This window comes from Oncorhynchus mykiss, chromosome 7 (genome assembly GCF_057628025.1).
Source record: "Oncorhynchus mykiss isolate SJ-2025 chromosome 7, ASM5762802v1, whole genome shotgun sequence".
In the NCBI taxonomy this organism is placed as follows: domain Eukaryota; kingdom Metazoa; phylum Chordata; class Actinopteri; order Salmoniformes; family Salmonidae; genus Oncorhynchus; species Oncorhynchus mykiss.
The window spans coordinates 26,656,080-26,671,125 of record NC_143028.1 but is presented as its reverse complement, the minus strand read 5'-3'; the positions used below and the strand labels follow the sequence as shown (position 1 = coordinate 26,671,125).

Here is a 15,046-nt window from a genome sequence, read left to right as displayed (position 1 = left end):
TAGCAACACAACATGACAACAACATGGTAGTAACACAACACGGTAGCAGCACAACATGGTAGCAGCACAAAACCTGGTTCAAACATTATTGGGCAGAGACAACAGCACAAAGTGCAAGAAGGTAGAGACAATACATAATGCGAAGAAGCCACAACTGTCAGTAAGAGTGCCCTTGATTGAGTCTTTGAATGAAGAGATGGCGATAAAACTGTCCAGTTTGAGTGTTTGTTGCAGCTTGTTCTAGTCGCTAGCTGCAGCGAACTGAAAAGATGAGCGACCTAGAGATGTGTGTGCTTTGGGGACCTTTAACAGCATGTGCCTGGCAGAACGAGTGTTGTATGTGGAGCTGCAGTAGATATCTCAGATAGAGGGGAGTGAGGCCTAAGACCATTTTATAAATGAGCATAAACCAGTGCATCTTGCGACGGGTACACAGAGATAACCAGCTTACAGAGTAGTATAGAGTGCAGTGGAGGAGCATTGGTGGCATATATGATGGCCAAATGGTAAAGAACATCTAATTGCAAAGTTGTCATAAATTCAAAGCCCTGCATGCAATGGGTTCTCCTACCATGCCATTGCAAACAGCAAGTAGAGGCAAGTAGTAGGTTAGTTAGGTTATACAAGTAGGTTTTACAGATCAGCACTAAAAGAAGGCCATAGCCTACTCTCCCCAAGCATCCCTCAAACATATCACAACTGGTGAATGGATAAAGAGAAGGGTCAATTTACCAAGATGCAACAATACTAAATATGCATGTGAGACATATCAACTTTCTGGTATTATTCATACACAACCCTAGCAGCCTACCATATTTCCTCAACATAAAGTCCCCAATAGAGAACATCCCTTGGCCTACATGCATGGCTTCTATAAATCCAATTTCTTACTATAAGTGCAGGTAAAAATGTGTTTTATTGCCACATTCACCAGATAGGTGCAGGGAAATGTGTTGTTTTACAGGATCAGCCATAGTATGTACAGCATCCCTGGAGCAAATTAGGGTTAAGTGCCTTACTCAAGACCACACAATATTTCACCTTGCCAGCTCGGTTATTCGACCACTCTGACCACTAAGCTACCTATCGCCACAAAACGCAACCTCTCGACGCAGTTACCGTAGACAATGTCTGATCTCAATGTCCACCTCACATTCAATCTCCACTAACGTTTGGCACAGGCAGAGGCTCAAATATAAACTGTTGTTAATCACAAAACAGCTGATACACTGTGTCCACAAAAGCGATCGAGGAAATAGACATTTGCAACAATGTTTCATGATGTTACACTGACAAAAGCTGAGCAGGGTGGGCTGCTGGTCCGATTTGCTGGCAATTGATCAAGCCTAGGCCAAGTGAGAGAAAAGGGCCAACAAGCTGCCTGACATCTTCCGGTCGAAGGTAGGCTAAAACAAATGTAATTTTCACTAGACCTCTTAATATTTTACCAGTTGGCCAATAGTGCTTCATAGGCCTAGGCTACCTTAATTCTAGGCTACATCAACAAAATAGTGTGGTGAAAGAAATTTGAGTTTAATAAATTGCAACAAACACAAAAATAAAACATTAGTGCTTATTTTCTCCATTAATAAAGTGTCCGATTTTTTTCACAGGTATTATATGCTTTTAAATAGCTTTTCTGGTTTGAACAGGAATTTCTTGCAATTTTGGTGTGTGTGTGCGTGTGTGTGAGGGTCCGTGTGTGTTAGTGTGTGGGTGTAGGCATGCAGGCATGCATGTCAATTACATTAGGCTCATCTCTTCACAAAAAAGTACATTTGGTTTGAGATTTAGTACCACACACTCTCAAGCTTGTCAAGATACCTATAATAACTTGCAGTTTATCACACAACCTCCAACACAGAATCATGGATAACACCATTTCAGGACAAAATATCCTTTCTAAACCATGACTGCATCATGTTCATTGTAATTTTAAATTTCTCTGCTAATGAGATTGTCTAACTGAGAGTGGAGGACAGTGGCTTGTGGAAGTCAGTGGAAAGTGCTGACAGAACAGTATGGAGGAGTGACATGACTGTTAATAATTTTGGGGGGGAGAGTGTGGCAAAGCACAGGATCCTGCCACACTGGCTCCCTCCTGGCAGTGCGTGGCGCCAACATTCATTTAATTGACGTTTTAAGAAAATGCTGCAAAGGTTACCATGTTGTTATTCCTCCCCCACAGAATTTCGTCAGTCCTTTCTTTACCCAGTGACCTCACCTCAAAGGCCAATGGGGCTCTTATTATGCACTAATCAAAAAGTAGTCCGCATTTGACATTGCCATGGCAACGGTCATTACTTTGTCCTCCGCTGCAAATATCTGCCATTATTTTCAAAGTTATTTGTGGAAGTGCTAACAAATTGGACTCGAAGCAACATAATTACCCAAAAACAGCATTATTCAGTTGTTTAAAATAATACCTCACATACTAGAATGAGATCCACAATGTTGAAAATGTGGAGCTTGTTTGGAGGGTTCGCGGATGCCTCCAAATCGAGAGGATGTAGGGAGCACAAGCAGCGTCAGGTCAACATGGTAAGGTCAATTAATTTGACCCTTTTGTGAATAACATTTGAGGAACACGCCAAGTAGCCCATGTTTTTTCCAACCTTTAACTCAAGGAAATATTGGTCAGATATGGAGAAAAGTATATTTCCACCCAACAATAGGTGTCTGTCACACCATTCCAAGAGAGGCTAATCCTACGCTTTGGTTGAGAAGTACCCTATTGTCTGTTCTCCTCTCAAGAACTAGAGACACGTTGGAAGGTGTCAGGAATGGACTGCACGCTGGATTGAACTTTGATCACACAACGAAAGGGGCATCTGCATGTCAGCCATTTCTGACCAACCTTTTATCTTTAGAGTTATAAATAAAGAGAAGTGACACCGTTGGTGGAAAAAATATTCTGGGCTTCAAAGTGCTTTTCAATGACCATGTGCTGTAGCTGGCTGCCTACTCTGAGTGCTGGCTAGATGGGTCGAGAACAGTGCTGTGTATAAAGCCTTGGTACTCCTCCTCCATTGTCCCCATACTTTTTAATTATACATATTATGTGAGCTAATGTTACTGTCCCGACTACAACAACAAAATATTTAAATACATGTTATTTTGTCCTTGAAATATTTTATTGAAATAATGTAGAATTCCATTCATTCCTATGGAGGAATGCTGCTACTGATGAGTGAAACTATGTCTGACCAGTGGCTTTCTCTCAATGGCCAATACATAGCACCAGAAATTCTGAGTTTATATACATCATTGGTCAAGAACAGGCTGTGAATTGACGCACGCAAATTACCGGGAGAAAATAAAGTACAGTACTTGTCGGATCTGGACTGGGATTTGTTGCCATTTCCATCAAGCTCCCTACAAGCTATATGCTAATTAATGAGTAAAACATATGGTACAAATCAGTGGCGGACGGTGCCGTTTAAAATTAGGGAGGACGGTTATTTTTCTAATGAGCATAGCCTTATTTCTATTACAGCATGTTGGATGACTGTCATTCATGTTCCATTAACTCAGCTCAATGTAACATCGATAGGTTTAGGTTACTACAGTAGATGATTCTCAAAATGTGTCATCATGAGATTGCTACAACCTAGCCTATGAATGAAAGTTAACAACGTAGGTGCACAGTTCGAGATAACATTTTTAGTAATCAAGGTGACAGACAATGACACATTCTATACCACCTTGCAGACTCTTGACTGCATCTAGCTGATCTAGGGTGTAACTATTTGTCCAACAGTTGCAAACAAGAGTTTCTATTGGACAAATTCAGGTATGTTTATCCCCGTTTCGTTTATCCCCGGCTTCCGTTTAAGGAAAGTTTTCAACAGAATCGGTGGAATGAATACACCCCTAATCAGCTCACTTTCATAGCAGCCACATACAAACATCATAAATCACTTTGCTCTTTAATTCCTTCTCGCATCTACGCGCTCTCCTCCTCTCACCTTTTCCCTTCGCTTGTGGACTTCATTGCACAACACATCAGCTGTATGTAACCAGGTGAAAAAAACTTTCCAAGCCAAACCTTCATATCATAACCTCTAACCGCTAAACACAGCATACATAATTGTCACCATATCTGCTAATGTCATAGTCAACACAGCTAGTAGATAGAACTGAGATGTTAGTAAACCCGCTACAATCATGCTGTACAGTTTACAGTCAGCAAATAGTTTAGCAGTTACACCGACAGGCCCCGGTGGCAATAAATGAATAAAATCAAATGCTTACGTTGACTTGGAATAGCTCCAGTGTTGAATGGCATTCTACTCTGTTTGAGTGTGTCTGAGTAGGCTGAAGCAGCTAGCTGCTTTTGCTAGCTAAGTAACTGAAGGTGAAATTGGAAAAAAAGCACAATGAAATATAGCTAGCTCTCTAGCTTCTCTTTCATTTTTGGAGAAAATAACTTGTTGAAAACGGTTCAACTATTGTCTTTCTCTCTCTTTCAGTAAACTACTCACTACATTTTATGCACTGCATTGCTAGCTAGCTGTAGCTTTCAGTACTAGTTTCATTCTCTGAGCCTTTGATTGGGAGGACAACATGTCAGTTCATGCTGCAAGAGCTCTGATAGGTTGGAGGAAATCCTCCGGAACCTGTCATAATTACTGTGTAAGACAATAATTTGTTGAAAACTGTTCAACTATTATCTTTCTCTCTCTTTCAGTCAACTACTCACTACATTGTATGTACTGCAGTACAAGCTAGCTGTAGCTTTCAATACTAGCTTCATTCTCTGATCCTTTGATTGGTTGAACAACATGTCAGTTCATGCTGCAAGAGCTCGGATAGGTTGGAGGACATCCTCCGGAAGCTGTCATGATTGCCGTGTAAGTCTATGGAAAGGGGTGAGAAACATGAGCCTCCTAGGTTTTTTGTATTGAAATAATTGTACCCAGAGGAGGACTGAAAATTCCAGAAAATTATGTCATGGCTTTAGAAGCTTCTGATAGGCTAATTGACATCATTTGAGTCAATTGGAGGTGTACCTGTGGATCTATTTAAAGGTCTACCTTCAAACTCAGTGCCTATTTGCTTGATACCATGGGAAAATCAAAAGAAATCAGCCAAAACCTAACATTGTAGACCTCCACAAGTCTGGTCCATCTTTGGGAACAATTTCTGAACACCTGAAGGTACCATGTTCATCTGTACAAACAATAGTACGCAAGTATAAACACCATGGGACCACGAAGCTGTCATACCGCTCAGGAAGGAGACGCCTTCTGTCTCCTAGAGATGAACAAACTTTTGTGCGAAAAGTGCAAATCAATCCCAGAACAACAGCAAAGGACCTTGTGAAGATGCTGGAAGAAAGAGGTACAAAAGTATCTATATCCACAGTAAAACGAGTCCTATATCGACATAACCTGAAATGCCTCTCAGCAAGGAAGAAGCCACTGTTCCAAAACCGCCATAATAAAGCCAGACTACGGTTTGCAACTGCACATGGGGACAAAGATTGTACTTTTTGGAGAAATGTCCTCTGGTCTGATGAAACAAAAATAGAACTGTTTGGCCATAATGACCATCATTATCTTTGGATGAAAAAGGGGGATGCTTGCAAGCCGAAGAACACCATACCAACCGTGAAGCACGGGGGTGGCAGCATCATGTTGTGGGGGTGTTTTGGTGCAGGAGGGACTGGTGCACTTCACAAAATAGATGGCATCATGAGGCAGGTCAATAATGTGTATATATTGAAAGCAAAATCTCAAGACATCATTCAGGAAGTTAAAGTTTGGTCGCAAATGGGTCTTCCCAATGGACAATGACCCCAAGCATACTTCCAAAGTTGTGGCAAAATGGCTTAAGGACAACAAAGTCAAGGTATTGCAGTGGCCATCACAAAGCCCTGACCTCAATACTATAGAACATTTGTGGGAAGAAGTGAAAAGGCGTGTGTGAGCAGTTACACCAGCTCTGACTCAGTTACACCAGCTCTGTCAGGAGGAATGGGCCAACATTCACCCAACTTATTATGGGAAGCTTATGGAATGCTACCCGAAATGTTTGACCCAAGTTAAACAATTTAAAGGCAATGCTACCAAATACTAATTGGGTGTATTTAAACTTCTGACCCACTGGGGATGTGATGAAAGAAGTTAAAGCTGAAATAAATCATTCACTCTACTATTCTGACATTTCACATTCTTAAAATAAAGTGGTGATCCTAACTGACCTAAGACTGGGCATTTTTACTAGGATTTAATGTCAGGAATTGTGGAAAACTGAGTTTAAATGTATTTGGCTAAGGTGTATGTAAACTTCAGACTTCAACTGTATATAAGACATGTCTATGTCCTGGAAAGTTGTTACTTACAACGTCATTCTAGTTACATTAGTGCACGTTAGCATCAACTGTAGGGTCACCGATTCTGTAGAGGTTAAACTGGTCATCTCTGAAAACCCGATGCAAGAACCACTGGTTTATGATTATTTATAAAACTCTCTTAGGCCTCACTCCCCCTATCTGAGATATCTACTGCAGCCCTCATCCTCCACATACAACACCTGCCAGTCACATTCTGTTCATGGTCCCCAAAGCACACATATCCCTGGGTCGCTCCTCTTTTCAGTTCGCTGTAGCTAGCAACTGGAACAGGCTGCAAAAAACACTCAAACCGGACAGTTTTATCTCCATATCTTCATTGAAAGAATCAATCATGGACAATCTTACCGGCACTTGTAGCTGCTTCGTGGGATGTATTGTTGTCTCTACCTTTTTGCCCTTTGTGCTGTTGTCTGCCTAATAATGTTTGTACCATGTTTTGTGCTGCTACCATGTTGTGCTGCAGCCATGTTGTGTTGCAACCGTGTTGTTGTCATGTTGTGTTGCTATCATGCTGTGTTGTCATGTGTTGTTGTCTTAGGTCTATCTTTATGTAATGTTGAGGTGTCTCTCTTGTCATGATTTGTGTTTTGTCCTACTTTTTTTTATTCAAAGCCCCCAACCCCACAGGAGGTATTTTGCCTTTTGGTAGGCCATCATTGTAAATAAAAATGTGTTCTTAACTGGCTTGCCTAGTTAAATAAGGGTTAAATAACACTATACTAAATATATTCACTTGTCACCAAATAATTTATTAAAATGCACTGTTCTGCAATTGTATTTCATTTTATTTATCTAAAAATCATAACTAAATATTTTGAGTATAACAAAAAAAGCTCTTGAATGACATTTTCTGACTGACAGGCGCAGCTCATCTTTTCTTTCAAACCCCATTTATTTCCTGTCCATCATTCAGGTCAAAGTTCTACCCTCTCCAAGCTCAAATTGAGATGATGATGTTGAAGGGAGGTTGCCTAGGAACAATTCACCCAGGGCAATTACGAGATCTGGCAATTATGTACGAGTTATTGCCTTAATGCGGGCCCCCGTGTTTGATGGGCAATTCTTACTGCCCAAAACGCCGCGCCATGGCTACATTAAACTTATTAAAGCAGTGTCCTGCTGGGTGCTAGCGCTGTTTTGTATACAGAACTGATCTCATTCTGATGGACCCTATTCAATGATCAGCTTGTTTTGATAGACCGCAGAGACATCAAACAAGGCAGAGTGCCATGTTCTTGCACACCAAAAAAAGAGGAAAGATCACTAATCTTGTCCGTGATGGAAAAAAGAAAAGAGTGTCCAGATGCGAAAGACACAATATGGATTCCCTATTTCTTAGATATGCCCAAATATGCGTGAATGATGAATTTTCAATGCAGAGTTACCTATTGTGTCTAACAGGGGCATCGTAATGTTTCAGTTGAAGGGACTGAGAAAAGGAAAGAGCTATTAGATTGTGTTATTGATGTTGCTGATTTTAGGGGGAAATGAGACCATTTAACATGGCGAGACCTCAGCCTCAGACGAAACACAGATCTCTAATGAACTAGAAATTGTTTGTTTCAGAAAAAATAACCAGAGCATGTACATGATAGCAGACAATAACAGAATATTTTGTAATACCGCAGAAATGACCGAAATGAGTGGCTACACTGACAGTAACAAATTGAGAGCAATAAAAAACGACCTTGTCTTGAGCGCAAACAATAGCCCAGGCCAAAGAAGAGACAGACGGATTGCGCAATATTAGGAGGACCATTGATGGTACAGCACAGTGAGTGTACAAAACATTAAGAACACCTTCCTAATATTGAGATGCACCCCGTTTTGCCTTCAGAACAGCTTCAATTCGTCGGGGCATGGACTCTACAAGGTATCGAAAATATTCCACAGGGATGCTGGTCCATGACTCAAATGGTTGTCAAATCAAATTTTATTGCTCACATACACGTGTTTAGCAGACATTATTGTAGGTGTAGTGAAATGTTTGTGCTACTAGCTCTGACAGTGCAGTAGAATCTAACAAGTAATATCTAACAATTTCACAACATATACCAAATACACACAAATCTAAAGAAAAGGAATGGAATGAAGAATATATAAATATATGGATGAGCAATGTCAGAGTGGCATAGACTAAGATACAGTAGAATAGAATACAGTATATACTGTACATATGATATGAGTAATGCAAAATATGTAAACATTATTAAAGTGACTAGTGTTCCATTTATTAAAGTGGCCTGTGAATTCAGGTCTATGTATATAGGCAGCAGCCTCTAATGTGCTATTGATGGCTATTTAACAGTCTGATTGTATTGAGATAAAAGCTGTTTTTCAGTCTCTCGGTCCCAGCTTTGATGCACTTGTACTGACCTTGCCTTCTTGACAACAGCAGGGTGAACAGGCAGTGACTTAGGTGGTTGTTGTCCTTGATGATCTTTTTGGCATGCCTGTGACATTGGGTGCTGTAGGTGTCTTGGAGGGCAGGTAGTTTGCCCCCGGTGATGCGTTGGGCAGACCACACCACACTCTGGAGAGCTTTGCGGTTGCGGTGGTTCAGTTGCCATACCAGGTGGTGATACAGCCCGACAGGATGCTCTCAAGTGTGCATCTGTAAAAATGTGTGAGGGTTTTAGATGCCATGCCACATTTCTTCAGCCTCCTGAGGTTGAAGAGGCACTGTTGCACCTTTAATTTCAGTTTGTCAGTGATGTGTACGCTGAGGAACTTAACGCTTTCCATCTTTCCCACTGCGGTGCCGTTGATGTGGATTGCCATACCAGGTGGTGATACAGAACGACAGGATGCTCTCAAGTGTGCATCTGTAAAAATGTGTGAGGGTTTTAGGTGACATGCCAAATTTCTTCAGCCTCCTGCGGTCCCATTAATGTGGATAGGGGGGGTGCTCCCTCTGCTGTTTCCTGAAGTCCATGATCATCTCCTTTGTTTTGTTGAGTGAGAGGTTATTTTCCTGGCACCACACTCCAAGAAATTCTAGTATACTGATATTCTAGTTTTTCTTGTTAGGGCCTTGCTTATGTAAATTGAAATGCTTAGAATGTTTTGGCCTGTGAAACACATTAACCAATGCCCACGTTAGTTTCTACTCCCGTCATTAACAACCACTTTTCTGGTTTAGCTGGAGGACAGAAATTCAGTAAGATAGACAGGCCTATCTACAGATGCATATGGACCAAGAGTCACTGTTGTCCATAGTGACACACAAAGGACAGTACAGGTACCAGACGTTTCCTTTTGGAATAACCTCAGCTACAGGCCTTGTTTCAGAGAGCTATGGACCAGATACTGAGCGGGCACACCGGGTCCAATGTTACCTCGATGTTCAACTCATCACCGGGAATGACAAGCAGGAGCACCGGAGAAACCTGGACACTACACTACAGTACAGTCTGAGGGTCCGGAAGGAAAAATGCAAGTTTTTTCAGCCTTCTGTAGAGTACCTGGGCCGACAGGATGCAGTGCGGGGCTCCACAAGGCACCATTAAAAGTGAAGGCTCCATCCCCACAGAATGTGAGTCAGCTGAGATCATTCTTAGGTGTTGTCGGAAGGGGCCACAGTGTCTCCCAACCCCTCCTCTCTCAGCCTCCAGTATTTATGCTGCCGTAGTTTATGTGTCGGGGGGCTAGGGTCAGTCTGTTATATCTGGGGTATTTTTCCTGTCTTATCCGGTCTCCTGTGTGAATTTATGTATGCTCTCTCTATTTTTCTCTCTTTCTTTCTTTCTCTCTGTCTTTCTCTCTCTCTGAGGACCTGAGCCCTAGGACCATGCCTCAGGACTACCTGGCCTGATGACTACTTGCTGTCCCCAGTCCACCTGGCCGTGCTGCTGCTCCAGTTTCAACTGTTCTGCCTGCGGCTATGGAACCCTGACCTGTTCACCGGACGTGCTACCTGTCTCAGACCTGCTGTTTTCAACTCTCTAGAGGAAGCAGGAGCGGTAGAGATACTCTGAATGATTGGCTATGAAAAGCCAATTGACATTTACTCCTGAGGTGCTGACCTGTTGCACCCTCGACAACCACTGTGATTAGTATTATTCGACCCTGCTGGTCATCTATGAACATTTGAACATATTGGCCGTGTTCTGTTATAATCTCCACCTGGCATAGCCAGAAGAGGACTGGCCACCCCTAATAGCCTGGTTCCTCTTTAGGTTTCTTCCTAGGTGCTGGCCTTTCTAGTGAGTTTTTCCTAGCCACCGTGCTTCTACACCTGCATTGCTTGCTGTTTGGGGTTTTAGGCTGGGTTTCTGTACAGCACTTTGTTACATCAGCTAATGTAAGAAGGGCTTTATAAATACATGTTGATTGATTGATTTGACTACTGACGTACTCTGCAAAGTTTGTGCGGATCCTAGCTAACATTTTAAAGCCACTGCATGAATTTATGAACAAACCAAACAGTGGAAGTGAACAGACAGATGTGAGGAGGACTTCAAGAAAGTGAAAACAACCTTAGCTTAGTCATAGGCCCTCACACACTTCAACGCCAACTTGCCATTACAGTTGGCATGTGATGCATCGCCTTATGGCGTTAGCGCTGTTGTCTCACACATCATGCCATCAGGTGAAGAAAGGCCAATCGCTTTCACATCACGGACCTTAAGTAAAGCCGAGAGCAATTATGCACAGCGTGAAGCACTGGCCATCGTGTTCGGTGTTAAGAAATACAATTTTTAGTTTCTGTTTGGCCGAAGATTCACACTTCTGACGGACCATAGACCCCTCACCTCCATCTTTGGTCCTCACATCGGCATTCCGTCGCTTGCAGCCTAATATTACGATATCAAGTACAGAAGGTCTCAGCAGCATTGCAATGCAGACGGCCTCTCAAGGCTTCCCTTACATGTCGCACACATTGAGGATAACGCAACTCGTTAGCGATAATGGCCCCCAACTGGTGTCTGAAGAGTTCCGGTCATTCATGAAATTAAATGGAATTCAGCACACCAAGTCAGCGCCGTATCACCCTGCAACAAACGGCTTGCTGGAAGATTTGTCCAGACAATGAAGCAAGCTTTAAAATCATCACAAGGGAACGGGTCCCTCAATAGATGCATAAACACCTTCCTGTTGACCTACAGAAACACTCCCCATGCTACAACCTTGACCTCCAAAGACTAAACAGGTCGTATAGACACAACCGCGAGCACAGGTGGAGAGACGGAGCAAAGCAAAAGACAAAAGCTTCATAGATGGAGAGAGAGTTTTTGCTTGGAACTACTGTAAAGGTCCAAAGTGGATACCAGCCACAGTGGTTGCACAAACAGGCCCTTCACACACCAGAGAACATAATCTGGAGAAGACACGTGGCTCAACTGTTGCCAGGAACAGAGATGACAGAAATGACTCATGTCAAGTGACAAACAAAGATCAGCTACTGGAGACCTACTATGACTAAGAGCCATTACCTGAACCTACAAATTTGGAAAGTGCTCCAGACTCACCTGAACCAGCCAGAGTGCTTACTCATGGTACTGTTGCACCCCAGTCTGGGCATACACCATCACCACTCAGACTCAGAGACAATGTGACTGTAGACTCACCTCTACGTCGCCATTACCCTGCAAGAGAAAGATGACCCCCTGACAGGTTGACTATTTAGTTCAGACTAACCTCCGACATTGGGGCAGAATACACCCCAGGGTTAAGTCTGGGAACTGAGGCAGTCTACCCTCTTTCCCTAGTTCAGGAAAGGTTATTCTGAAAAGTGAATTTATTTACATTAAGAGAACTGTTATATTAAAAAGATAATAATATATAAAACAGTGAATATTTACTTTTTCATTATGAGGCATCAAAAGTAAAGTGGAGGAATATGTTGTGTATATGTTGTGTGGTGCCCTAAAGTTTGTCGCTTTAGGGCACCAGTAACGCCCCCCTGTTTACATACATTGGAATGCTTGGAATGTTTTGTCCTGTGAAACGCATTAAACAATGCCCACATTAGTTTCTACTCCCGTCTCATGTTCTGTCCTTATATTAGTTGTATACATGTAAGTAATACAGTGTGCTATACAACACCAATGCTTCCCACAGTTGTGTCAGGGTGGCTGGATGTCATTTGGGTGGTGGACCAGTCTTGAAACTATTGAGCATACCCCGTTCAAAGGCACTTACATATTTTGTCTTTCCCATTCGCCCTCTGAATGGCACGCATAGACAATCCATGTCTCAATTGTCTCAAGGCTTAAAAATCCTTATTTTACATGTCTCCTCCCCTTCATATACACTGATTGAAGTGGATTTAACCCTCCTGTTGTGTTTGTTTCATGTTAATTAATTATGTGTTCCCGGTCCAAAATGACCGCCCCCATTATATTGGATTATAAATCCATAATAATACATATATTATCACTTAATGTTGTGTTAGATCTTTTTGTCAACTTAAGTTCTTGTGAAGATTACAAGTTTTGAACTTCTATTTGCTGTTTATGGCCTGTAGGCCTCATTGACCTGAGCCCATTCAACAAATTTTTGAGTAAAAAAAGCATAATGTATGGATTATTTTGACTATAACAAATAATCAGATGAAACATATTGTGCTATTTATCACAGACTACTTTGTGTGTGTTAAAGTTTAACAAGGACGTTTGTTTTGAAACCATTTAAAATGTTCAAATAGTGTCAGGATTTTATGTCATCAACCCGGGATATGGCGTATCTCGTTGGCCATGGTGTCACGTTCTGACCATCGTTCGTGTGTGTTTTCCTTGTTTTAGTGTTGGTCAGGACGTGGGTGGGCATTCTATGTTGGATGTCTTGTTTGTCTATTTCTATGTCTGGCCTGATATGGTTCTCAATCAGAGGCAGGTGTTAGTCATTGTCTCTGATTGGGAGCCATATTTAGGTAGCCTGGGTTTCACTGTGTGTTTGTGGGTGAATGTTCCTGTCTCTGTGTTTTGTTGTCACCAGATAGGCTGTTAGGTTTTCACATTTAATTATTTTTGTAGTTTATTCATGTATAGTTTTTCCTTTATTAAACAAACATGAATCATCACAACGCTGCATTTTGGTCCGACTTTCCTTCACCGAAAGAAAACCGTTACACATGGGGTCATCCTGATAACATTTTCAGCTGACAGCCGACCTCTCCTCTCAGGTGGGGATGAAGACCAAGACAAATTCCCATTGTTTGACCCAGAATGTAACAACAACCTCAGCAGGGCCCTCTTCCTCATCACTGGAATGTAACAACAACCTCAGCAGGGCCCTCTTCCTCATCACTGGAATGTAACAACAACCTCAGCAGGGCCCTCTTCCTCATCACTGGATTGTTCCACATCAGTTGTCTCTTGGTCTGGATCATAATCTGTGTTGTCTTCAACTTCTGACACTTCCTCCTCTAATGCATCTTCACTGTCAGTTTCCTGGCCTCTGTCCTCCTCACCAGTGTCATGATCAAAGATATGATCAAGAGCCTCACATACAGTATATCGTTTGGTCATTGTGCTGCCACAGAATGAATTGTGAGCAAGGCCTCAAAAAGGCTTTATTCACCAGAGATGCGAGAAAAGTTCTATATATTATTGAAACAATGTAGCGATTGTTTGTGAAAATGCCAACAGGTGTGGTTCCCATGGGGGAAAGATTATATTGGGGAAAGGTTCCCGTGGGGGTTGCCATGGAAGCCAAGAAGGGGAGTGAGGTGTGTGTGTGTGTGCGCGTGTGCGTGTGTGTGCTCAAACAAACATGCATGTGGGGTTCTGGGAGAGGAAGTGTGTCAATTTGATGAATGGGCATGTGCCTGAACTCAATTGTATACACTAATTATAGTCTCACCCATTAATTTCTAATGACTGGTCATTTTTGACCGGGAACACTACAGGTGTACAAAATTTTACGAAAATCATCAACATTTATTTTGTGTGTTCAGATGCTCTATGTGGACAAAATCATGGACCCTTATGACAATCAGAATAAATTAAGTACATTTTTCAGAGAGAAAACTTGTAAATCGGTCCAATTCGACCGGAACACAGCAGGAGGGTTAACAAGTGACATTAATAAGAGATCAAAGCTTTCACCTGCATTCACCTGGTCAGTCAATGTTATGGAAAAAGGAGGTGTTCCTGTTTTGTACACTCAGTGTGCATGTATCATGAGGCAAATCATTCTAAAAAACAGAGATTTGCCCCTCTTTTCAATGCTTTGCATCAATATATTTTATTATTGACTGACAACACAGCTCTTAGCTCCCTCAGTAGATGCCTACTGGATAACCTATTTGTATTGCTTTTAATCTTTTTAAATGAATATCTTATTAACACTTTGTTCTAGCTAGCTATTTGTGTAGGTAGCTATCAAGTAAACCCAATGATAATAGGGTTTCCGGCGGCCCCGCCTCCAGCACCCCTACTTCCTGTGGCTATGTCTGCACTTAGCAGCTGAGGGATGTGTTGATTACAACTGTTACACTATGGTACGTGTGATGCATTTTTAAATGATTATTTGAGGAAGGGTTTCAGTCGTATAGCCATTTGCAACGATTATATTCACTGTCCCTACTCTCATAAATGTTTTAATAGAACACCCACATACTTCCAGGCAGAAAAACAACAAATTATTGAATATGAGACCATTTTAAGTACAATTGCATAGCAGGAGCTGTAATCCTATCCGTTATTCATTTTTAAAAAGGTTCTTACACAGGGACAGATACTT

General features: G+C 41.9%; 1 protein-coding gene across 12 annotated transcripts in view; it reads right to left on the bottom strand.

The window, feature by feature from the left end:
* The window catches only part of LOC110527653 (receptor-type tyrosine-protein phosphatase T), a 522,557-nt gene that overhangs the window by 265,973 nt on the left and 241,538 nt on the right, over nucleotides 1-15,046 (bottom strand). The window lies entirely within an intron of this gene.